A 27,730-nucleotide genomic window follows, 5' to 3' on the forward strand; every position below is an offset into this window, starting at 1 on the left:
ACAATTTTAAGAACAACTTCTGATTGGTGATTGGTTAACAAAGCTAATTCAACATTCTGCCATTTATATGAGTCTCACTTAAAGATATTTGGAAGAATTAAAAATTTAAAAGATGAAAAAAAGACATTCAAGGGAAATGCCAAGAGAAAGATGAAATTGGTATCTGTTAAGACAGAAATCAGACAAAAACTATTAAAAGAAACAAGGGGGTGCACCTGGGTGGCTCACTCACTTAAACATCCAACTTATGATTTCAGCTCAGGTCATGATCTCACAGTTCTGAGATCAAGCCCCAGATTAGGCTTTGAGCTGACAGCACAGAGCCAAGAATTCCTTCTCTCTCTCCCACTCTCTCTGTCCCTCCCCTGCTCATGTGCATTCCTATTCTATCTCAAAATATAAAAATAAACATTAAAAAAACCAAAGAAGGATACATTATAACATTAAAGACTACATTTACAATACAGGTATATTTATATCCAATAACAACCAGCAACTTTTTTTCAAAGCAGAAAACAAACCATGCCAGCAGAAACAGTAATACATCGATTGACATGATACATTCTCTCAAGTTTCAGCAAGTCAATAATCTTAGAGAAAAACTACAACATAATGAATAAAGGAGACTATATAACTAATCATGAATACAAACAATATAACCTATTATTAAATTCTTTTAATTAAAAAAAATTAATTCCAGTATAGTTAATAGTGTTATATTCATTTCAAGTGTACAATATAGTGATTCTACAATTCTATACATTGCTTGGTGCTCATCATGATGAGTGTACTCTTAATCCCCTTCCCTATTTCACTCATCCCCCACCAACCTCCCTTCTAGTAACTATTAGTTTGTCTCTATAGTTAAGACTCTTTTTCTTGGTTTGTCTTATTTTCTTTGCTCATTTGTTTTGTTTCTTCTTTTCCACATGTGAGTAAACTCTTATGGTAGTTGTCTTTCTCTGACTGATTGATTTCACTTAGCGTTATACTCTCTAGCTCCATCACATTGTAATATAACCTAGTTTTTAAATGTTTATTTATTTTGAGAGGGAGAGAGAAAGAAATAGAGAACGAGCAGGGGAAGGGGCGGAGAGGGAAAGGGAGAGGGAGAGAGAGATGAGATCACAGCCTGAGCCAAAATTAAGAGTTGGACCCTTAAACAACTAAGCACCCAGGAACCCTTAATATAGCCTCTTTTTAAGTGCACATGGCACACTCATGAAAATGGACCATATTTTAGGCTATACCAGCTTTGTATTGTATCATTTTAGTTAAGATGGAACTACAGTTGTCCTCTCTGGATGGTTCTGAGTTAGAGTTGGCTACAAGAACACTATTGTGAGATGTGGAATGTGGAATGTGGAATTGAAACAACAGACATGTTTTCACTCAGAAGGATGCTGTAGCTCATGTACCTTGTGTGGGATATACTGTAGCGCTTTGTTGCAGTGAAGTAGCAGCTGTGTCATTAACTGTTCCAATTCATACTGGTTATTCTGCCTCCTTCAGTTTTTCTAATTCCTGGACCAGTTTGGGTACCCGTCCTTGGCACAGTGCATCACCATTTCTGCATTTCACCTGCATCATCAAATTTGGAGGCCTGGAAGCAGTGAGAGACAGATCCAAGTTCTGGAGAGAGACTGGTGTTAGTTCCAGGTCATCCTTGTGAATTTTAGTTTGTAGCTATACTCCTGTACTTCGGTTCCATCTTCCATGCCAAACTTCAGGTCCGCTGCTGGACTCAGGGACCCAGACCCCTTAATCAGGTACCATTATTATTTAGATTCTAATATCTATCCCTTACACCACTCCCAGTAGAATCAGATTTCTTTTTCTAAAAATAACCTTACAATATTTCCCTTTCCAGAGATTCTTCCAGAATCTTGTTACTGTATTCTATCTCTCCTCTTGCTGAAACTGGGAGAGTTTTTACAATTGCATCAACTATTAAAGTAGACTGGAAGTGACTATTGGAACTTATGAAGTTACGTCATAGAAAGTGATAGAGCTTCTGCTGACTCTTTCTTAGGATGGGTGATGTTGAAATACGGATATGATAATGTGAGAAAGCCCAGACCACAAAGCAAGATGCATGAAACAATAGCTGAGACCCTCAAACTTCAGTCCAAGCTGAGTTCCCAACCACATCCTACATACACTAACTGGCAACCATGTTAGTGAATCATCTTGGAAGTAGATCTTTTGCTTTTCAGTTAAGCAACCCCAGCTAACATAAACAGAGCAGAAATGAACTTTTCCCATTAAGTCCTGACCAAATTGCAAATTTCATGAGAATAATAAATGATTATAGTTGTTTTAACCCACTAAAGTTTTAGAATAGTTTGTTACACAACACTAGAGAATTAAAACAGTCATTTGATATTGCTTTAATGAACCAGCCTACCATTTTCTTTCATCTGTTTTATGCCATGGCTGAATAACCGTATGAGTTCAGTAAGCATTAGATATCCTTCCCCTCTCTAAAAGATATATTAATAGAACAAAGCCAAAATGTTCAATAGCAAAAGACGCTGTGGTTTGAGGGAAGGGCATATTAATCATTTGCACCTTCCTTCCTCCCCCACTCCAATATTACTGTGTCCCCTTTGTACACCCAAGAGGCTGAGAGGGATCTGACCATCTTACCTTGGCCTCTCTGGAGTCAGTTAGCAGGCAGGAAATGAGAGCCAACACCTGATCCTTGTAATAAATACAGTGGCAGTCTCTTAAATAGACAAAGTGGAGTTGTAAATATTTTCATCTCACCCAATTATTAATCCAAGGGGTTAATTAATTCCTGTCTCTCAGTAACAGCTTTACAGGAATTAGAAACCCTGTGTGAGAACTAAAGATATAACAATTGATACCAAGATTTCTACTCAGAAGACATAGGGAAAAAATAAGGGAATATTTCTTCATTTATGTGATGATTGTTTTGTAGAGATTACATAGGCTATAATGCTAAATATACCAAGATTCAGTGGCAAAAATCATTTTTTTAATAATGTTACTACCACCTGTTTTTAGCTTGCAGCACTTACAAGCTACGAAAATAAAGAAAAATAGAGAACCTAGCCACACAAGATTTATTTCCAGTAAAACATGGGACACTGTCATAATTAATTGTTCAATTATATCACCTCAGTTTTGAAGGTGGCAAGAAGAAGGGTTGGAAACTCTGCTTTTCCCTCTTTGCAGAGTTTCTTTTCCACTGTCCATGTGAATTTTCCTAAAACAAGTCCCTGCCATTATACTAGCATTTTTAGTCTAAAACAGTATAAAAGTAACAATACTGTTTTCTAAATTAATACATTATCTGTAATGGTTTAATTCCCTTATGCTAAGTCACTAGAAAAAATTAGCTTTTCCAAAAGAAGTTTGGGACTCACAGAAATCTTGCTGGGAGAATCAGAAGGTTAGTCAATGCTTTATTCATATCCGCTCACAAGACTTTAATTTATTTAAAATACTTTTTCTCCTTATTTTTTCCACTTAGTAAGGAATTAGAATTTCTGAGAAGTCTTTCTGCTCAGATCCTAAAAATTCATTCCCTAATAGTACAGTACTGAGTTGACTCACTGTTAATTCATAGCAGGTCTTGGGCATGTTGCCTGGAGTCAAAGGTTGTGGTTAGAAATCATACCAGTGGTGTTTTCTAAATGGCTTCACTGTATATTATATAACACAGTCAGAATTTATGTAAAGGCTGAGGCCAAGAGACAAAATTCACAGTGACTTCTGACTCTACCTACTCATTTGTCTGTGTTTGTACATGATAGAATATTATTTAAAAAAGAAAAAACAACTTCATAGGCTATTCTTCTGTAAGATTATATTCACAATTTCCACCACCACCCCCTTACAGAAGGAATGGAACTAAATTACTGGAGGATTTTGTTTTTAAATCTGACTTGTATTAGTTGGTAGAGGAAAACTGGAATGTAAATATAAATAGGACAAGGACTGGCTCTTGAGAAATTAATAGTGAAATAAGCCATACTGAGAAAGACAGATACCATATGTTTCACTCTTATGTGGATCCTGAGAAACTTAACAGAAACCCATGGGGGAGGGGAAGGAAAAAAAAGAGGTTAGAGTGGGAGAGAGCCAAAGCATAAGAGACTCTTAAAAACTGAGAACAAACTGAGGGTTGATGGGGGGTGGGAGGGAGGGAAGGGTGGGTGATGGGTATTGAGGAGGGCACCTTTTGGGATGAGCACTGGGTGTTGTATGGAAACCAATTTAACAATCAATTTCATATATTGAAAAAGAAAGAAATTAATAGTCAAACGAGGGACAAAGGTATACAACATGATACACTATCAAAGGTGTTCAAAGTGAGATTAGAACATGCTTCTATGGAAGCAAGGAACAATTATGGATTAAGAAGAATGAAATTTAGAGCTCTCAGAAGAACGGAGAGGAGATATTCCTTTCTAAGAGAAAAAAAAAAACCAGTAAAATATAAAAACATACCAAGTATATTTTCTAAGGGTAGGTAGCTAAAGTGAGGTTATAGCATATGGATACATAACAGCAAAACAAACTGAACTTATATCCACTTGAAATTTGAGTTCAATGATCTACTTGTTTTGTGTTTTACGCATTAAATTTTCAACAACCTGTTAAAAAATAGGTAGGTATTTAGGTTTATTTATTCTAATGGTTTCACAGGCTCCTTTATTTTTTCTATTGTTCAGTTCGGTGCTTCCCTGCACTTCAACCTTAGTTCTGTTAAATTTTATTTTCTCTACCTATGCAGCTGCACCAGGTATCTTTAATTGACATATTTTATAGGTGCGAGAATAAATCAGCTGTTATGTTCCCTTTCCAGACTCCTAGAGGTACTGTTTACCACAATGAATACACCATCATCTTGTCAACAACTCCCATGTCCGCACTGTCTGGAAAAAAAGTATACTGGGAAGTGAACCCAACCTCAATGGCAGTAAATCAGGACATAGGATTGAGAAAACATCCCTTAAAGGGACCAAACATTAATATTCTGACACAGAATTAGAAATTAAACTGAAATAGAAAAAGTGATTTGGGTAATAAATTTCACTGAAGAGCAATTTCACTAATAGTTGGCAGAAGGTAAGTTGACCAAAGTTCATCAATAAGTAACAGCATGTTATAGTGACTAAATTTCCCAACAGTTCCATTAATCTTTATTCAGAATCATTATTCACTATTTGTGTATATACTACAAAATCCTAATGGTGGAAATACATTTTAGGATTGGGATCTAAGTTAAAATAGTGCACAACTTATTTGACATATTCACATGATTGGCTTTGTCAGAAATGTATTTGGAAACTTACCAGACCAATTGCCTCATTGTCATTTGCAATAATCCAGATGACAAAATCTGTCAGTGAAATATTTTTCCCAGCATGTGGCAGCATCATCAGCTGCTCCACTGTGGACTATTTTTACTGTAGGAAGTGGAAATGTTTACCTTTCTTTTTATACGCAAAAAGGTAAACTGTATGATCATAATCTATACTTCCAATAACTGATAATTTTGAGACTGTGAAAAAAAACCAATGGAATACAAGATTATGAGAAAAAAGAGGGGTGGAAGTCAGAGCTGGATCCAGTTATACAAATGAGCAAGGGACGTGTGGATATTAGTATCACACAGACATGGTATAGAGAAAGACTATTGGGCCCCAGGTTTTCAAAGAATTAGTCTAATAAATTACAATTACTGATTACAATATTCCCACATTCAGGGATTAGTAATCCAATATTTACAATTTAATTTTTGTACTTTAAAATAGTTTTAAACATCCTTCATTATCTTCATGAATGTCTTGGCATCTCACTTTTCTATATAGGAATTTCTTTGATTGTCCAACTTTCCAGGATCCAGAGTAGGTCATTGACTTCCTCAAGATTGTATGGGAAAAATTACATAGACAGATGGCAATAAGCAGATGAAAAGATGGCCCACACTGTAGGTCATGGTATTATAAATTAAAACAGCAATGAGTAGCACTACATACCTATTAAAATGGCTAAAATTTAAAAAACCAAAAATACCAAATGCTGGTCTGGTCATTTTTTTTCCAGGTAATTTTTCCATGTAGTCTATCATATCTAAAGTATGTTTTTTATACTTAAAAAGAGTCTCAATTCCCACTAACTTGAAGATGTGACATGTTTAAGGATTCAATTCCTCCTACTACACTTCTGTGTACTTTTATATCTGTAAAAATTAAGTTCATTCTAGATTTCACTGGATCCCCTCCTATTCTATGGATGTTTAGAATAGGTAAGATACAATCCAGGTAAATTGAGTTAACCTCAAGTGTTCCTTTGAGACATTCTAAATATATCAATTGTTTTATGTAGTTAATAAATCAGCAGGTAAGCAGGGTAATGCTAAATGAGACTGACTGATGAATAATAGTTAGTGTGATATATAATGGGGGGAAATGTTCCTATTAAACATGCAAGTATGCCAAAACATGGCTAACAGTAGCTTTGATTTTCCAATACTATATTGTGAGACTGTAAAGCCAAAGGTCTTCGAACTCTGATTTCATTTTATTCTGAAACTGCCTTTAATCTTCCTACATTAACGATTGAGAGGTACCATACATGCAGCTTAATGAACATGTTGTGAGTTCCTTATGTCATCATGTGCAATAGGAAGGGACAATCAACAATACCTGCCCCTAGGATATATACCAGGCCTTTATAGTAATGACTTTACATTGTATTCTAAGGCTGCCCGGAAGTGAACATTTTTGAGGGGTCCTTTTGGACATAGTTTGATTTGCTTATTCTCTCACTGCTGATTCCATTTAGATACAATCATGAGCTAAAGCATAGCTATTTTACTGCTCAGCAGTCTAGCTTTACAAAATCAAGCTGTCTTCTTTCTACATCCTTGAACAAACAGAATGATCATGGCTTGTGAACTGAGTTTCAGTAATCCATGTGAGGTGATGACATCTCAAACAAAAGCTCATGATTTTTGAAATGTAAGATACACCCTTAAGTGAAAAGCCACAAATAAATTATTTACAAGATACATTTAGCATATTGGAATGAGAAGTGAAAACCCAATTCCAAAATTTCAAATTTTAGCTTTATTTCATAATGCATCAAATTTCAAACTTTATTTCAATACAGATAATCTTTGTTTTCATATATTCACATTAAAGCCAATGTGTCATTTCTTATTTATGACAAAACTCATTTCCATTAAACATATACCTAAGGAAAAGGCTTTTTTTTTTTTTTTTTCTTTTTTGGCACAGAATACTGAATAGCTCAGAAACATTTTTGGAATAGTATTAAGAGTATAAAAAGTCTCATGACATGCTTAAACTTCTAACTTGGAAATACATATAACATGGTCTTGGTATTCTTGCCCCAATAGTTGAGAAAATAATATCCATGAAATTACATGTAAGACAAAGAAACTTCTGAGAAATATGTGAAATGCTTAGGTTAAGTATACCTTGAGATTCCAACAGAAGAGACAATGCCAGTAAAAGATTTTGGTCTCAAGTTATCTTTCTGAGGAAGACAAAAGCCTGATTATTCAGATCTATTTCTCAGTTGAAGAAAAAACACTGTCTTTCTAAAATTCCCTTTTAAGGAAGAAACTCTTCTTACAAAAAACTGCAGCCAGACCTCATATTTGCCACAATTGAACAGATAATTATGGCTAAACTAGCCCAGGATTTACCACAAAATATTTAATTCTACTTCCAGAATTTTATGGTAAAATATTTTTTCTACTTCTGCTATTAAAATGGAAACTTGTCATAAATTACATTGCAACTATATTTCGAAGTCTATATTTTATTTTAATAAACACTAATGGATTAGTGTATGTCTTGCATAATCTGAATTACTGCTGGATGGCTGAAGTCTCTATAACCACCTACCCTTAAACCCAGTCCCCTTTCCAAACTAAATTTAGATTTAAAAATATATAGTCTTTAAAACTAGGTATGTGTTCAAAACCTTGTTTTTCTTTCTTTTAATGTTTTTATTTATTTTTGAGAGACAGAGCACAAGCAGGGGAGGGACGGGGTGGGCGGAGAGAGGATTCAAAGTGGGGACTTCAGCCAATAGCAGAGAACCCGATGTGGGGCTCAAACTCACAAACTGTAAGGTCATGACCTGAGCCAAAATGGGATGCTTAACTGACTGAGCTACCCAGCTGCCCCTCAAAGCTTTGTTTTTCTGTTAGTAGCTATTTATTAGTAGCTATTCTGGGGCAAATCTCTTAGGTCATTTGACTTTTAGTGTCCTTGAATGAATAAAGCAGAGTGTAGTTATAAACTTAGAGATACTGTGGCTAATATGTCTGTTAAGTACTAGGTGCTAAATACTTCTTAAATTACAAAAGTATTGGAAAATTGGATACAGTATAATTATTCTGACATTCTCAACCAAGAAACTAGAGAGGAGTTTTTTGATGCTGTATCTACAGAATGAATTCCAGAGGTGATAAGTCTCATTCCTCAGAGATACAAGTGTCTTATCTCTATGACAAAGAACCTCTGGAGCAGAAGCCAGGAACAGTGTGAAAAACAAAAATGTTGTGTACCAAAAACAAAACAAAGCTAACAAAAAACAAAATCTTATTTCCCGGTTTTCAAAGCTTAAGCCTTGAGCTATTAACAAGAGAGGACTCTCCTAGTCTTAATCTATCACTCCAGGAAAAAAAAGAAAAAAGAAATCAGAATTCAAAAGTATGTGGATTTAGTAAATTCTAGTCAATCTCAAACTGATTGCTTCATTTTCAAAATATTTTTGCTAAGGAGAAATTGACACTAAAAATACATCCCATATGATGTTTAAAGAAGGTCACGTAAACCTCCTTCAATGCAAGATGCTAAGCCTGTGGCTCAAGTGTCTTAAAACCATGCATGTTCCTATATAGGCCAGGTTTGTATGATGTTCAGTCAGACCACCATCTGACAGTTGACATTTATTGTGGCACCAGACACGAATATCACTTTTCCATTTATAATTTTAGAGACACTTTAAACCAATTGCTTCAACTTTTGAAGCTTACAGGCTTGCAAATTTCAAGAATACAAGCTTTAAAAATGTTACTATTTTGAGAGGAGGCTTGGTGGGGGAGGGGGGGTGGACACACATCACTGATGAGAGTAAAAGGGTTTAAGTGGAGGATCCTTTACTTTCCAAATGTAATATGATAGGTTTTATAAAACCAAATTGAGAAACAGGCAAGCTTTTAACTATGAGGGAAAGGAACAGGGCGTTACATATGAGATGAATAAACGTCTTTAAGAGAAGAATGAAATGGGTATTGGATGAATCAATGCCTGACTCCTTTGAATGAAAAAATTGGGTAACTTTTAAGAAAATAAAACAATAAGAAAAAAAAATAACGATCTGGTAGACAGGAATGAAAAGCCCACATTTGTGAAGACTCAGACACTATGCAGATTTTTAAATGTACAGTCTAATTTTAATCCCATGTGTGCAATAAGAATTTTGATTCATTCTCCTGTTTTCCCGAATAAGTCTTAAATTAGAATGAAGTTTAAAACATAGTAAATGAGTAGTACAATCATTCCTTAAGGGGCTGTTCATATTATTGGGCCACTGGCTCACTTGTTCAGATGTATCTCCATATTTTACGTATTCCTTTCATATAGTAAGTAGGCACTGAAACATAACCAAGAATTAGTAAAACTGGAAAGAATATCCTCATTATCTTCAGTCAATTTAAGAATGACATTGAATGACAGGCATTGTACCAAAATCATACAGAATCAGAGGAAAGCTGCAAAATGTTTATCAGTTCACATGTTAATTTCAATAAATATTGCAATGTGTTTAATGGGATTTTATCAAAGTCATTAAAAGAGTATGCACTTCCAATGTAAAACTTAAAACCAACAGGGAAGTTTAACTTAATTTTTTTTCTTTTTTTTACTGACAGACTGTAGGAGTTCAGTAAAAATAGACTCTTTTCAATGTTATGCTAATGTATTTATGAGTCTATTTTAAATCAAAAAGATAAAAAATTATGAAAAATAATATTTATAAAAGGAGAACCAGAAAGCTTATTAAATATTTATGGAGGACTTATAATAGATAAGTATTTTAAGGTTTAACTAAACATGATGCTATTCTCTATTTTTATCAGTGCCATGTTTATGTTGAGTAAGAGAAAACCTATATATACATGGGCATCTTTATCTAGGTCTTTCCCACATGCTCTCATTTTTTTAAAAAGCTGTTTTTTCCCCATTAACTGGATTTTAATTATTATATAATAGCAAAGTATTTTAAAAACTGATTCATGAAACCAACAGGGTTTGGATAGGAACCAGCACATTTCTACTGAGATTTATAGGATATTGATATTTTCTGGCACCCTAAGAAACATACTGAAATCCCTCCAAGCCCTCAGATAACACAGTCAGGCTATTAGAATTTTTTTTTTTCAGTTTTGTTTGTATTTTCAGGAAAGATTAGGAGCGGCATGATGTTTTGGATCAAGTGTGAGCCAGAAGCACCGATGTGCTAGTTGGAGGTACAAACAGAAACTTTTTTTGGTGGGTTGTTCCCATCTCAGCTTAGATTTTACTTCCTGTCACTGTTATTTATTTCTTATTTATTTATTTTGGGGGTGGGAAGCTATTCTATGCACTGTCTTGGTGGCCAGAAGAACAGCTGGCACTTGCTATTCTTGAAAGAGGTGCCAAGGATAGAAATACGTGGGTAACGGGCAATGTAAAAGACTTTGAAATCTGTCTCAGCAGCTGTCACTGCAATGGACATAGTACAAACACTCAAAATGTTGCTCTTCACTGCCAAGGCCTTCTGTACTCTTGGCAGCATATCGGCAACAGTTCTGAATGCAGTGTGGCTGCCTTCTAGGTAGCAGGGCTGTGTGGGTCAGTATGTAGGAAGATGCTGGAACTTTCTTTTTGGGGCACATTTGCTGAAGGAAAACAAAGGGAAGGTATCTTTGTTTCTCTGACTTCATACATGTCCTTAATTTTGTTTGTGTCTTATGGTCCACTAAATTTGGTGGTTTTAATAATCCTGTGGTCCTTAAGACAAGATGATTTGGCAGAGGGAAGCTAAATCCATAGGTACAAAATCTGCCAGATATATTAAAAAAAAAGGGGGGGGGGAATCTGCCAGATGGCTCAGTTGTTTAAAGGTAATTTTATGTAAACAGCTATGGTTTCTTCATTGTCTACAATGTAACTTTAAAAAATATATTTTGTGAACTTCAAAGACCATGGGGTGAGAGAATGTAAATGACTCAATAGATCAAACTGGGAAGAACACTCTATCTCTACATTTTTACATTTTCTTTTTAAGTGCCTTTGCTATCTTTGTGCTAGGTCTATAAATGAAAATCATATAATTTGGAAAATATTGTAAGAACTAGGTAAATAACAATCCCATTAGAAAAACAAAACATTAAATTTAAATATATTGGGGGAGCATTTAGTCTGCCAGACTGGTAACTGCTATAAACAAATACTTTATACAACCTAACACTTTAAATGGAAGATAACACTGATTGGCCAAATACAAGCTGAAAGTTTTTAACATGTATCTGGGCTTGAAGCTAAGCACTTAGTAAAAGCCTTGTTGAAGGCTTAACTCTAATAGTAGGGCTTTTCCACATCTCTTCCAATCTATTCTTGCCAGTAGCTGAGTAAGATGCTATAATATACATTTATTGTGCCTCTAAACTCAAGTAAAACATATTTTTAAGTGCATTATATAGTGTTAAGAGACACTTATACTAAATGAAAATTATATTGCCTTTACTTTAAGCAGCACGCTGTTTAGGGAAATATCAATGATAGAATTATTTTTAAAATGCTTGGGTTAAATTGCATGGAGAGAGAGAGGGAAGGGAGTCCCTACGTTTAGTACCTTTCCATTTCCTTTATATTCTGGTGTATATAACCATACTATAGCTTACTTTACAAAACTTAAAATAATAATAATTTGTATTTGTCTAACTACATTTTTAATCCAGTAACTTTTTAAAATTGTTTGTTCTGGACTAAATAAACTGTTGCCTTTTGAGAACACTTCTACGTGCACACTGCGATTAAGCGCAGACTTTTGTATGAAGTTCTTAACTTACTTTGGTAAATACCAAGTAGCATGACTGTTAGGTCACATGGTAAAAGTTAGTCTGGTGTTGTAAGAAACTGCCACCCTGTCTGCCAAGGTGGCTGTACCATTTTGCATTTACACTATTACCTAAGACAAACATAGCTAAACATTAGATAAAGTGGTGAAAATAGATTTTATTCGTTAAGTACTGACAGTAGGGGAAAGAGATGAACCTCATTCCCATGTGTGCAAAAGTGATTGGGAGTTTTAAAGGGAGAATGGAATGGGGATGGTGCGCAGTAGTGCAGCAGAGTCAGAAAAATGAAAAATTACAAAGTGTAAATGAGATTAGGCAGGTTGCATTTGCTAAATTGTCAGTTATCAGGTTTAGGATTCTATCCTCCCACAGTTATTGGGATAAAGAGGCCCTATATAGTTCCTAATGATTACATTTCAAAGGAATGGACCTCGGATCCTTAAAGACTCTTCTGACTTTTAAGGGATACATATCCTCAGTTCTAAGTCTTTTTTAAAAAAAAATTATTTCTTTAAATTCAAGTTAGTTAACCTACAATGTAGTATGAGTTTCAGGAGTAGAACCCACTGATTCATCGCTTACATATAACATTCAGTTCTCATCCCAACAAGTGTCCTCCTTAATGCCCATCACCCTTTTAGCCCATCCCCCCACCCCCCTCCCTTCCAGCAACTGTCAGTTTGTTCTCTGTATTTAAGAGTCTTTTATGGTTTGTGTCCTCTGTTTTTATCTTATTTTTCTGAAGTCAGTCAGTCAGAGAAAGAGGAGTATCATAGGATTTCACTCATATGTGGAATTTAAGAAACAAAACAGATGAACATAGTGGAAGGGACAGGAAAAAAAAAAAAGTAAGCCACTTGTAGGAAGACTCTAAGAAACTGAGGTCAGGGACTTATGTTCATGTGTTGACTAGAAGGAGCAGCAAATTCTCCTGACAGTGCCCAGCCTTTTCAGGAACCTACGTAATGGAGGGCTCAGGTCATCTGAGGGACACACCCTGTGCTGCTAGAAGCCATGATAGAAGCCATTTTTCAGGGCAAAGATTTACAGCACATTATTATGTGTCGAGAGTTCTGCAGTTCTCTTCAGTGTTGAGTGTGAGCTCCTGTTGCTCTCCATCCTCACTGGCGTTTGGTGTTGGCAGAATTCCAGATTGTAGCCATTTTTAAGTGTGTATCGGTACCTTGTGGTTTTAGTTCATATTTGCTTGATGACATACAATGAACATCTATTCATAGGCCTATTTACCATCTATACATCTTTTTTGGTGAGATAGCATTTCGGGTCTTATGCCTGCTTTTACATCAGGTTGTTCTTTTTATTGCTGAACTTTAATAGCTCTTTGTAGATTTTGATTAATTGTGTTTTATTGGATAGGTATCTTTTGTAAATACTACTTCCCAGGCTGTGGCTTCCCTTTTCATTCTCTTGATATTGTCTTTCACAGAGTAGAAGTTACTGTTTTTTAAGTAGGCTCCACACCCAGCTTGGAGCCCAATGCAGGGCTTGAATTCACAACCCTGGGATCAAGACCTGAGCTGAGATCAAGAGTCGGATGCTTAACCAACTGAGCCACACAGGTGCTCTTATAAGTTTTTAATTTAATGAAGTCCAGCATATTATTTCTTTCATAGATCATGCCTTTATGTATCTCAAAAAGTCATTGCCATACCCGAGGTTGTCTAAATGTTCTCTTATGTTATCTTCCAGGAGTTTCATAGTTTTGCTAAAGATCCGGAATAACAACCACAATACTGAGAAGAATAAAGTCAGAAAACTGACACTACCGGACTTTAATAATTACTATAAACTGACAGTCATCAATGCAGTGTGATCCTGGCATAAGAATAGACAAATAGATGAGTGGAACAGACCCATGTAAGTATAATCAACTGAGGGGCAAAGATAATGCAATGAATAAATTAACAATCTTTTCAACATATAGTGCTAGACCAACCAAATATATATGAGCAAAAAAAATAAATCTAGCCATAGAATCTATACTCTTCACAAAAATCAACTTAAATTAGATTTTAGGCTGAAATTAACAAAAGAATTATCTTCAAGAAAATATTGATCTCTTTAAATGTATGTGGCAGTTCTTTTTACGCCCAGGCTTCCTACTCCCAAATCTTGAGAATATTTTTTTATAATATTGGGATTATCTTGTTCTTCAGTGTTTGACAGGATTCTCAATAAAATTATTTGGATTTTATCTTTATTTCAGCAAAAATTATTTAATTTCTTGGGGCACTGGAGTGGCTCAGTTGGTTCAGCATCCAACTTCAGCTCAGGTCATGATCTCTCTGTTCATGAGTTCAAGTCCTGCATTGGGTTCTGTGCTGACAGCTCAGAGCCTAGAGCCTGCTCTGGATTCTTTGTGTGTGTGTGTGTGTGTGTGTGTGTGTGTGTGTGTGTGTGTCTCTCTCTCTCTCTCTCTCTCTCTCTCTCTGCCCCTCCCCTGCTTGTGCTCTATCTCAAAAATAAATAATTACATTTTAAGAAAAATTTTTAATTTCTTAACCTTTTATAGCTAATCAGGCTTTCCCCCACTTTTGAGCCATTTTTAGTAAGTTATATTTCCCTGGGATGTTGCGATTTCTATCCAGAATTTCAATTTTATGTATTAATCTGTTCACAATTGGTCTTTTTAAAAGTGTGCTATATCTACAGTTGTATTTTAATTCCAAAAATATTTGTGGTTTTTTTCTCTCATTATTAATGTCTGAATTGTTATTTTTTATGTATTAGTCTAGCTTATCCCAGAAGCAGATAAGAAGATGCAAATAAATGTGCGAGAGTTTTATTAAAGGAAACGCCTATGTAAGAGAAAATAGGGAGGGGGATGTGAAAATCTGAGAAAGCTGTCAGACCACAGTGCAAGTCTGAACACAAGAAAAGAGGAGGAGCAAAGTTTCCTAAACTGCTATCCAGTCTTTAAAAAAAAGATATGGCAAAGCCTTTGGGGGGTTCCTTGAGCTTAAGTCTGCCATGAGAAGAGTTCCAGTTCCTCTAGTTGGACGCCTGTGAGGTTCATTCTCATGGCTGCTATAATTAGTCTCTGCAAAGAACCAGTTTTCTTGTTTGTTAATTCTATCTCACTTCATTTGCAATTTCATCATCTCTCCTCTAAACTCTATTATTTCCATTTTTCCTAAAAAACACCTAGTGTTTTTTCTAAAGTGTGATTCTTGCTGAATCTCATAAAGTTTTATACATAAAGCTTTATTGTGCAACTTTAAGAATTTTCTAATTTTTACCATGATTTCTATTATGACCATTACGTATTTGGAGATTTTTCAAGTTTACTACTTTTTAAAAAGTTAACATTTGGTTCAGAAGTCAACAAATGTCTTGAATAGAAACCATATAAATTCTCATTTTTAATTTTTTTTCTCTCAGGGTTTTTAATTGCTCAAATACTGCATGCTTGATAACTCTGAAGACTTTTTTTCTTTTGGTCACCTCAGACTGGTGATAGCAGCATGATCTTTTCATTTGGATTTTAAGTCATTAGCTCCAATAGGCAAATGCCAGCAAAGGGGCAAACTTAAGGAGAATTCAAGGCTCATATCAATGTGCTATTGTCCCTTTTCTTAGCCTCTCAAGTCTGGTTGTCATAGATATTTCCTAGCAATTTTTAAACATCTCTATGTATGTATGTATGTATGGTATATACGGCTTATAAAGTATAGAGATAAATAATATATAAGGTAAACATTCATCTCTAAACATATTTTATATGTACACATCTAATACAACATATATTTTATAAATATATGAATCAGCCTTTTACCCAGTACTCACCTTGTATAACTGCCTTCTATCGGAAGGTTAGTTTTTTTTGTTTTTTTTTTTTTAATAATTATTTATTTTTGAGAGACAGAGAGAGGGAGACTCAGAGTCTGAAGAGCATAGTCTATGACCTGTCAGGGCAGAGGCCCACACTGGGCTGAAACTCAGGAACCGTGAGAAGCTTAACCAACTGAGCCACCTAGGTGCCCCTGGGAAGCTTAGTTTGATACCAGTTATTCTATTATGTATATAACCTCAAGTGTGATTTTTAATCATAATTTCATGCTTTATTTGGTCTTCTCAAGGATACTTTAAATACTTTTTTTTTTGAAGTATGATTGACCAAAATACTTCCTTATATAATATTACTCTTTTTAAATAATTCAAGGACTATAGAAAGTGGTCTTTGATCATTCTTCTTCTCCTGGCTCACACAGTAGTTTAAACAAATATCACAGTTCTATGTTTTCTTCCCTTTTTATTTTAAGTTATCAGTCATTCTTATGTCACATTTTGTGGTCAATATAGGTTGAGATTTACCAAGCTGAAAACTTTCTTTACTTGCCAAATTTTTCTTGTAGTCAGGACTTCCTGTTAGGGGTGCCTGGGTGGTCAGTTGCTTAAGTGTCCAACTTCAACCCAGGTCATGATTTCATGGTTCGTGGGTTCAAGCCCCATGTTGGGTTCTAGACTGACAGCTCAGAACCTGGAGCCTGCTTTGAATTCTGTATCTTCCTCTTTTGCTCTCTGCCCCTCACCCACTCACACACTGTCTTTGTCTCTCAAAAATAAATGTTAAAAAAGTTAAAAGAAAGAACTTCCTTTTCTACTGCTTTCCTACTCCTTTATATTACTCCTAGAATTTTTAAGATTTTTGAAAACATTTTTTAAATGGACATTTTCTCTTAGTATTTTGGAAAAATTATTCCACTGCCTTTCCAATTCTGTTTTTGTTACTGTGAATTAAACAGCTAACTCTTACTAGGTAATTTATTTTCTGCCTCTAGTCCCTTTTCTTCATCTTTGATGTTTAGTTTTAAAATGAGGGGTGCCTGGGTGGCTCAGTCGGTTGAGCGTCCGACTTCGGCTCAGGTCACCATCTCGCGGTCCGTGAGTTCGAGCCCTGCATCAGGCTCTGGGCTGATGGCTCAGAGCCCGGAGCCTGCTTCGGATTCTGTGTCTCCCTCTCTCTCTGCCCCTCCCCCATTCATGCTCTGTCTCTCTCTGTCTCTAAAATAAATAAATGTTAAAAAAATTAAAAAAAAAATAAAATGATATGCATTTATTTTTTATTGATTTTTTGCAATAACTGTTTGTTGATTTTGAGTGTATATTTCCTCTCAAGAGAAAATACTTAGTCATTACTTCTAAAATGCCTTTTTTCTCTCATTTATTAGAACTCACTTTTTCAAGTTTCAAAAACCGTCTATTTTCTGACATTCATTTTGGATGTGTATGCTGGATAATTTCTTCATATAGTTCACTAATATTCCTATAAGCTATTTCAAATATCTTACCTCTAAATTTCTAATTTATAAATACGTACATATGTTTTCAAATCTTTTAATAATTAAAAAAATTATTTTTACCACCCTAATTATTTACAAATATTAACTAACTTGTTTTCAATTGAGTATTTCAGACTTTCAATTCTTGCCTAAAACACTGTGCCATCTTACTAGGAAATAGTAAACTGGTGCAGCCACTCTGGAAAATAGTGTTGGGTTTCCTGAAAAAATTAAAAATAGAATTACCCTATGACCCAGCAATACCTCTACTACGAATTTATTTAAAGGATACAGGAGTTCTCATTCATAGGGGCACATGTACCCCAATGTTTATAGCAGCGCTATCAACAATAGCCAACTTATGGAAAGAGCCCAAATGTCCAAAGATGTGTTCTATATATACAATGGAATACTACTTAGCAATGACAAAGAATGAAATCCTGCCGTTTGGAACAACATGGATGAAAATAGAGAGTATTATGCTAAGTGAAATACATCAGTCAGAAAAAGACAGATATCATATGCTTTCACTCATATGTAGAATTTGAGAAACTTAACAGAGGACCACAGGGGAAGGGAAGGAAAAATAAATTGCAAAGAGAGAGGGAGGCAAATCATAAAAGACTCTTAAACACAGAGAACAAACAGAGGGTTGATGGGGGAAAAATGGGAGATGGGCACTGAGGAGGGCACTTGTGGGGATGAGCACTGGGTACAATATGTAAATGATGAATCAGGAATCTGCTCCTGAAGCCTAGACTACACTGTATATGGTGTTATGTTAGCTAATGTGACAATTATTTTTTAAAAATAATAAACACTTAAACATAAGAAAATAAATTAAAAAAATTTAAAAAAAAGAATTGTAACTGCCTCCTCCCACAAGAATAAAAAAGAAAACTCATCTATTAAATAAAATGCATGCTAAAATACTTGTCAGAGAAATGTAAATCTGAAACTGTAGTCTAATAGGTAACCTGACATACTTTCTTTGTTAATATATTGCTATAATTAAAAACCTGTGAAAATAATAAATTAAGTGAACAAATAAAAAGGTAGGCTGCAACATGATATGCAAATTAATTTATTATATTAACATTTTTTATAAATTCCTTTCTGTGATACTTTTACCAAGTGTCAGGAAGATAGACACTCGATTTCTATGTTAGCTGCTAAAGCGGCATTTACTTTACTTAGTCAAATGGAGATAACGTGGGAGAAATATATATCCATAATATAATTTATAATACACTTAATAAATTAATGAATCATCTTATGTACATAGTATTTGGGGAAGATAAAAATGATCTCTTTTCTTTGGGAGTTTATATTCTATTCAAAAAGAAAATAGAGTAAAACATTGAGTGGATGTTAGTGTTGTCATTTAGGTGTGAGGCTGTATTTTCTCTAAATCCTGCTGTAACAAATGAATGCAGGTAAGTCAGTTCAACTGTCTTTTAGTGATCTTTCTCATTTGTCTATGTCATTACTGCCCTACCTAATTCATGGTGTCGTAGTGAGATACAACCTGGTAGTATATAAAATAGTGCCTTATAAAAATCACAACTATGGTTTTGATTTTTATAGTGGAGACATCACTAACACGGTTTCAAAAAAGAATTAAGTGTTGCTTTGTCTCTCAGAGAGTAAACCTGAGCCCTTAAGGTTAAGTTACTCAAGAACAAAACAAAACAAAACAATAACTTATAAATACATGTGAAAAGGATAATAAACAACTGGTAGGCAGTCTCATTCTGTTTTCAGTTCATAAGTTAAAGTCTCATTTCCAAAGACTATCTTGAATATATTTTTATTACAAAGGAGACTGGAGGAGATTAAAGAATGAGCATAATTAATAGAAAACAACGCATCTCTTCTAAAACCACACCCAACAAGGTAGCCTTTTTTTGGCTTGGTAAAATTGTACCATACCATGCCTCATGGAATGAAGAGTCCAGTGGTGTACAGGGACACTACGGGCAACTGAGAATGGTGTTCCAAGAGCCTCTTGAGAGAAAAGGGTTGACAATTTCCCTTTTTCTTTCAACTTCACTACTGATACATTTTTTAGTGATTGAGAAGAAAAAGTTTTACTGATACCGATGAGCAAAAAAGGTACCAAGCCTTCCACTCTATGAAAGGCAGCGAATGGGCTTTGGTGGTTACCAGAACTCACTTTGCCACCTGGATTATCATGAGAGAAGGCATTATAAGAAGCATGACATTTGGCTGAATCCTGAAACATTTCCTGAAAGTTACAGATAATTAATTAGTATTTTTTGATTTAGTGAGTGCAACATATTTCACTATGCATTTCAGGTGACAAATAAGTACAAACACCATCCTCTAAGATCTCACATGCTAAAACAAATGTTATAGATGTTAATTATATTATGAAGCAGAAACTAAGAAGCAACAAAATTAGACGATTTATATAAAATTAGATTAGCCTTCTACTATTTAAAATTGGGAAAGATTCTACAGATGAAATGGCATTTGAATAGAACTTAAAAAATGTAAAAAGTGGATAGATTAGTATAATATAGAGACATAGAGCAAGGCATTTATCACTGAAGATGGTAGATAAGAAGGGAGAAAAAAATACAGAAAAGAGATCTGGGTAGCAATGGTAGTATTTTTGTCAAGAAAGCCATGTATCAAGTCACAATATGCCTTGAATAGCATTTAAAATTAAAATATTCATTTCTTTTATAATCAGGGCTTGTAAAAGACATAAAATAATATAATCTAGCACCATGCCACACTTGCACTCAACTGAAAGAGTTTATAGTAAGGGTGATCCATTGGGAAGTTTTGTGCCACTGCCCAGACAACAAAGACAACGAAGTCGGAAAACAGGAGAGGGGAGGTGGGAATGGTGAAAACATGCTAATGCCAAACATTGTAGAGAAGAAAGATGGCAACTTTATGGTTTGAACTATACAGAGTCTCTTGTATACCTTGTATACTAACTCTGTCCTGGATTAATTAATTGTATTTTCCAACTTTCCTATTCTCTTTTCTGTTCTGCTCTTTAGTCTTAGACACTTGTCTTACATCATCTTCTCAGTTGGGGGGAGATGATTTTAAAAAACACAATGATACAAAATATATTAAAGGTCTATATTCCTATCAGAGCTGACTAAAATTTTGGTGTCATTTTTAATGTTCTTAAAATAAACATAAAACTGAAAGTTGTATTATTCATCACCCTCCTCATTGCAATTATCATGAGTTCTGATATATACAGTTCATATGTCAGTATCCAACTCTTTAATAGTTTATATTTCTAATGTACATTTACATATACACAAAAAATCATCTACATCTTGTCTTTTCACTGAACATTAAGCAACAAACTAAATTATGCCAACAATGCCTATGATCCATCAATTGGTCTTCTTGAAATATAACTAAAGAAGGATGAAAACTTATGACCATACAAAAGCCTGCACACATGTTTATAGCATATTTATAAAGGATTGTGAAAACATCGGAACAATCAAGATGCCCTTCAGTAGGTGAATGGAAAAACTGTCGTACATGTAGAAAATGGAGTATTACTCACTGCTAAAAGAATCAGCTATCAAGCTATAAAAAGATATGGAGAAAACTGAAAATACATATTACTAAGTGGAAAAAGGCAATTTGTAGAGGCTACATATTGTAAGATTGTAAGGAAACACTGTGGAGACGGTAAAAAAACAAAACAAAACAAACAAAGAAACAAACAAAAAAAAGATAATAGTTGCCAGGGGCTGGGGGAATAGAGGATGTATAAATGGAATATAACATTTCCAGGGCAGTGGAACTACTCTGTATGACACTATAATGATTATTAACAACACTAAGAATGAATCTAATATAAACTACAGACATTATATAACAATATTGTATCAATGTAAGTTCATCGATTATAACAAATATACCACTCTGGTGGAAGATGTTGATAATGAGTGAGGCTGTGCACATACTTGTAAAGGCAGAAAGTATATGAAAAATCTCTCTGTCTTCTGGTCAATATTGCCATGAGCCTAAAACTGCTTTAAAAAATAGTCTAGGTTAGGGGGGAGGAATCAAGTCTAGTAACACACATACACACATGCATGCACACATACACAGATGATGCCAGGGTTTGAGTCTTGATTTCTGAGAGATGGTACAGTCAACAGAAATAATGGTAGAAAAAGGAAAAAAGAGGGCCACGTTGGGATGAGGAGCTGTGTTCAAAGATCACGGGGGATGTGTGTTAAAGTCAATGTGCTGGCAACACATCTTGGTGGAAGGGCACATAAGAAAGGTGGAAATGTGAAACTCGATTTTCAGAAATACATCAGAACTTCATGGAAGTTATTCTCAATAGAAGTAACTCAATGGAGCCATTTACAATTTTGTATTTTAAAACTACTATTCAGACTTCAAAGTTTTCCAGGCCTTTCATTTCCTAGACTTATGACTGAAGGAAAAAAAATCAAACTAGGTAAAATCACCTTGATATATGTAGACCATTCTAATGTATTTTAATAAAAATTAGGGTTTCCTTAAGTTGAGACTAAACTTTAAAATTCCTCTGCCTAGTTTCAAAGTCAAGAGACATTATCATTTTTATATGAGCTACCAATATAACAATAAATAGTTGCTCTGAAGTATTATACTAAAAATGAATTATGCCCTCAAAACAGGTAACATGCCCTGTTTTCTTTTGAGAACTTTTTAATGTGTGTTTTAACAGGAAAAATTCTTTTCTTTTTTGCATACATGTAATTTGTTTTCACTTTTGTAGTTTTGTAGCAGAGTTCAATTAAAATTTTATTCACAATCAGGCACATGGTTTTATTTAAGTTACTTATTTAATTCAAATGGAAGAGTGTGCCCGAGAAGCCCTTTCCAAATAATTAAAAACTGTCTTTAGTTTAACCCAGATCAAGTGCTTATATTTTAAAACACATGTGAATAGGTTTCCTAGCAATTACCTGCAATCTGTCCCTGAGCTTTTGACATTAAACAATTAAGCTCTATTTCTTGACTTTCAATTAGTATATTCACTATCCCACTCCATATTTGAAAAGTTGATTAATGAATCACCAGAGCAATTTCAATCCTGTCAAAATAAGGGAGAATTCATGATGTTTGTTCTTACCGACTATATTTTAAATGTTAATTCAGTCTCTAAGACAGGGCTTAGTGCGGAGATCAGAAAGAAAGATGCAGAGTGGGAGAGAGAAGCGTAGGTGTCTCCAGAAAAGTTCTAGTGGCCATGTTGAAAGGAGATTTAGGTGTGGACCTTCCCAGAGAGTTCACAATGCTGCACACAAATTACCTTTTTTTATTATGGTAAAGTTATAGACTATTTTTGACTATTGAGAGGTTATAAAAATATTTGGTTCAGAAACATTCACTTCCATGTTTCCCAATACAAAGAATTGCTTTAATGATTCTGTTTGGACATCGGAGGCTGCCTCCCATCCCTCTAGGAACCAATTACTCATGCTGAAACATTTGTTTGCTGTCATGAAGACCTGGGTTAGGTGACAGAAATCACAGAATTTCAAAAGATTAGCTGAGACAGAGGAAGAAAATCTTTAAAGAGCCTGGGGGGCAAACATAGAAATAACCCATATGGAAAAATGATGAAAAATTTTTCATCATTTTTGAATGATGAAAAATTCCTCCTTTGATCTTTTACAGAGGCAAAAAAAATGTGGAAATCATGTTGCTCAAAATAAAATTTATTTTGTAGTTGTATGAAGCCACTTTCAAGGATTATATACTGTGGGAGGCGAAAGGTAACAATGGGTTTGTGTAGGAAACGTTTTATCATGGATTCAGATTTACTGATATCACATATGAGAAGATACATGCCACTGACTATTCAGGGGAGAAATGGAGTTTTCAGAGCATAAACATCAGAAGGCCCACTACATCTAAAATATTAAATACACTAATGAACGTGAAAGATGAGAATTTCAAAAATTCACAAATTCTCTCTAAAAGAGAGACTGGTTCCTCATTTGAGGCTTTGCAAATATAGGAGGGTCAAGTTCTATAGCTCACTGTACTGTTCCTATACAGTCAGCCAACCTTCTGCTCCCTACTTACATACCTTGAGGTAACCTATTATGTCCTTGTCTTCCAAACTGCTAGTCTTCAGTGTCTCTGCTTTGGCACCAAAATATTTGTGTTAAATGGGAATCACGGATCCTTTAACTTTTTTTCATGAACACATTTTGGCACGGCTATGTTTCCCTTATCTATCCTGAGGCCAAGTCCCAATTTCTAGTTTTACTGGTTCACTATTGGCTACACTTGCCTTTTGTCCTTTTCCATGAATGGTCATTTCTTCCCTATGACTCTCTCCACCCCTTCACTTGGCTGCAAACCAGGTTCTTGTTGTAAACGAGCAAATTCTCTCCACTTCATTTCCTACTCTAGGAGAAGAACATTTCTTTTCCAGAAATGTTTTCCCTAGTTGTCTACTTCATCGCATTTCTTTGTCTGAAATCCACAATCGTTTCCAAAATAGCAGTTTCCTATAGAGACTGCCCCAAGGAAGTCTTTTTTCTCTGATAGCCTGTGACTTTACCAAAGAAAAGGCTAATGAACCTGGTCCCTGTTCACCAATTTCAGATTGCTATTCTCTTTTCTTACTCAAAGGATTCACTGTTTTCAAGTATAAGATTCCATCATGGAGTCAGATTCTAAATGTTAGAGCATGTCTATTACAGATGTCTCTGCATGGGCATCACTCTTCCCCCTAATTTCCACAGCATCCCTCTACGTCACTGAACAGTCTCTCTCAATGGAGACTGTAGGTAGGGCTTGGTCTCTCTCTACTCTTTCTTCCTTACCATCTGTTATAGTATTGACTTGTGTACCAAAATGACATCAATGGTGAATTGTATACTTTAACATCAGAATTCTCTGACTAAAAATGACCATCATTCTTTGAAAAAGACTCAGATACTTGGATTTAAATTTACACCCTCCATTACCACATGATAAAATCTACTGTAAACTACTAAAACCACTTATATCTATAATTTTTAGAACATTTTTAATGCATCAAATGTCTCCTTTTCAGTAATGGATCACTCCCAGCTCTTCAGTCACATATGTCATATATTTCCTTACCGTACTTTCACTATTATGTAATACTAACCAGACCCAAATACAACCTTACTACCTCTCAGCGGTTCTTTAATTCTTGTTTTCTCCCAACTATATTCCCCACAATGTCTGCTTCAAATCTTTTCTGATGGTACATAACTGTGAGTCAGGGGCCCTGTAATCTTCATCTTTGCTTTTTCCATTTTTTACCAGAGAATGAGATGATTGACAGCATGCTTTCATCAACCCCCACAATCAGAACACTTTCCATACAATATCTGTGTTTCATCATTTAATTATTTCTTATCTCCTTTCCAAGATAGGTTGATACTCCTCTACTTTTTTAAATTTTTTTAATGTTTATTCATTTTTTGATAGAGAGAGAGAGAGAGAGAGCTCGAGTGGGAGAGGGAGACACAGAATCCAAAGTAGGCTCCAGGCTCGGAACTGACAGCACAGAGCCCGACGCGGGGCTCCAGCACATGGACAGTGAGATCACGACCTGAGCTGAAACCGGACGCCCAACCGACTGAGCCACCCAAGTTCCCCAACACTCCACTACCTTCTATGGTCTTACTTGTATGCCTCCTCCCCACCATGCCCCGTTTTCCCCCTGTAAGCTTTAATGTGACATTTCTCAGGATAAGCTTGGTATAGAGGTGAAGAGAATGTGCTCCAGCATAGGTCATCTGAATTCAGATATTCATGCTGCCATTTATTAAACCAAAGAACAGTTACATAACACTTGTATCAGCTCCCTCATCTGTACAAGGCACTGTACTCCTATCAGTGGTGAGCACAGTGTTTTCAAAAAAAAAAATTTAATGTTTATTTCTGAGAGAGAGAGAGAGAGGGGGAGGGGGGGAGAGGGGGAGAGGGGGAGAGAGGGGGAGGGGGGGAGGAAGGGGCAGAGAGAGAGGAAGACACAAAATCCGAAGCATTCTCCAGACTCTGAGCTGTTAGCACAGAGCCTGGCTCGGAGCTCGAACCCATGAACCAGGAGATCATAACCTATGCTGAAATTGGACGGTTAACTGACTGAGACACTTGGGTGCCCTTGAGCATAGCCTTTTGTATTATAAAAAGTATTTTTCCTAATTTCAGCATGACTGATTTTTGTACTCTGCCAGCTCTTTCACCACAATGTATTAAATGGTCAGATTACTCATTTTAAAATAAAATTCTCCATAACTGGCAAATGTAATTGAAATGAAATGACTTGTCACAATATTTTTATTAAGACCTGTGCACTTTAGTTTTAGAATCACACTTATAGGTTACTATATTCTCAGATCAATATATAGAAATTAGTGCTTACAAATATTTTTAATTGATGGAATGGCTTACTTCATCTAAGTATTAATAGTTATAATGGCTAGAAATGCAAAGTATCACTTGATGCTGTGATGTTACTATTAAAGAGCATTCACATATATTAAATCTATCTTTAAACTTTCCTGTGTGGCTTTTAAAAATGTCTTCCATGTATAGAATTGTTGGATCACTATTTTACACCAGAAACTAACACTTTACATTAATTATATTGGAATTTTTAATTTATTAATTTCAAACAAAAACAAAGGCCCGTCTTCCATGTTTTGTTCTTGGAAGGAGGGAAAGTCTTCCTTTTAGCTATTCAAATTTTATATTCCCCTGTTCTGCCTAGGATGAAACACATTCATTCTTGAATCCTAATCAAAGCATATAAACTTGTCTGTTACTTCCAACCAGGCAGATGTTACTAGGCTCAATGTCTCTCAGTTGCTATTACTATCTGGCGATGATGTTTGGAAGAGACCTGATAGGGGTGATTTCAGAGTTAGTGGATCCTGTTGGGCACCCACGTTACTCTGAAGAACACTTTGTAATTTGTCTCCATGCACATCATGTTTATTTCCTTAAATGGTAATGAAAATGTGCACATGTACAGATATGAATATTAGGTGTGAAAATACAGAAACGTAAATGTAAAGAATATTAGAAAAGAAAAAGTTTCACTACTGTGAAACTCTGCAGTGGTTTAAGACATATAAGCAATAGTTTAAAGCCTTAAAACATCATTTGCAATTCATATTGAAGCCCATATCTCTGTCGCAGGCTTTTTAAAAGGTTGTGTGCATCAGAGTAGAAAAAGAAATTGCCTTAATCTAAATATGGTCTTGCTACAACCGTCTGGGACAAAAATATCAAATTGGATTCTCTTACATTCAGTGTGTTCTGCCTTTGACCATTATTTACAACCCTAGTGGCTGTTTCGAAAGTACATAGGGAATCCATGTTAAATAATCAAGAATCACAAAAATAATATGTTATGACAAGAAAAAGTCACAGTGAATAGTTTTAATGTCTAATGAGATTTGTCTTTAAACTCTTCAATAAGTTATTTAAATCTAAGCTAATAAAAAAAAAATCACCTTTTAGCAAAGTTTTGGCCTCGATATACATGATAGAAGGTTCCCTTAAGAAGTAAATAATAAAACTCAAGAGATTGGGAACGCATATTCTTCTAATTTAAAATTTAACTTTAAAGGAATTCTTACAGTGAGTTGCATTCAAATGTAATAAAAAATGGCAACTAATTGTAGAATAAAATGCATGTTAAATTTAATTGTAGTAATTCAGTTTTGTTAATTTATGATTGAATTAGATTTCAATACTTGGGGAAATATTTTTTTTCTGTGCAACAATTCTAAAGTAATCAATTCTCATAAGTTCCTGATTGAAGGCCTATTTTGAATGTCAGAAAATACATAACCTAAGTATTTCAGAAAAATAGTATTTTCTGTGGCATGGACAATTATGCCTTAAGCAACACTACAATATCAATTTATCAATATAATTGACATAAATTCCTTTAAAAACTGACAGATATTTATCTATTTACTCAGCATCCAATCTAAAGGGCGCTGGCATTTTATACAGTACATTATGTATTATCTACCTATTTTCAGATTTATTGAGATTATGCTATTTAACTTGTCAAATTTACTTTATCTACATATTATGATATACTTTAGTAGTTTTTGGTTCTCAATAAAAGGTCTTTCTGTTTCATTTATTTTCTGAGATTTTCACAGTATGTCACAAGGACTAGAATATTTAGATAATGATGGTGATAATCCATGGTATTCTATAAACCTTACAGCCTGAGTACTTTGTCACTTCTAAATCTTCTAGAGCT

General features: G+C 34.9%; 1 long non-coding RNA gene across 2 annotated transcripts in view; it reads left to right on the forward strand.

The window, feature by feature from the left end:
* Positions 1 to 1,392: 1,392 nt before the first annotated feature.
* The window catches only part of LOC125935808 (uncharacterized), a 55,249-nt gene continuing 28,911 nt past the window's right edge, over positions 1,393 to 27,730 (forward strand). For both annotated transcript variants that reach the window (XR_007461800.1, XR_007461799.1), the window contains exons 1-3: positions 1,393 to 1,769; positions 13,587 to 13,719; positions 13,850 to 14,017. This is a non-coding gene — a long non-coding RNA (uncharacterized LOC125935808). The remainder of the gene's footprint in view (positions 1,770 to 13,586; positions 13,720 to 13,849; positions 14,018 to 27,730) is intronic.

Source organism: Panthera uncia (assembly GCF_023721935.1).
Source record: "Panthera uncia isolate 11264 chromosome A1 unlocalized genomic scaffold, Puncia_PCG_1.0 HiC_scaffold_17, whole genome shotgun sequence".
In the NCBI taxonomy this organism is placed as follows: Eukaryota; Metazoa; Chordata; class Mammalia; order Carnivora; family Felidae; genus Panthera; species Panthera uncia.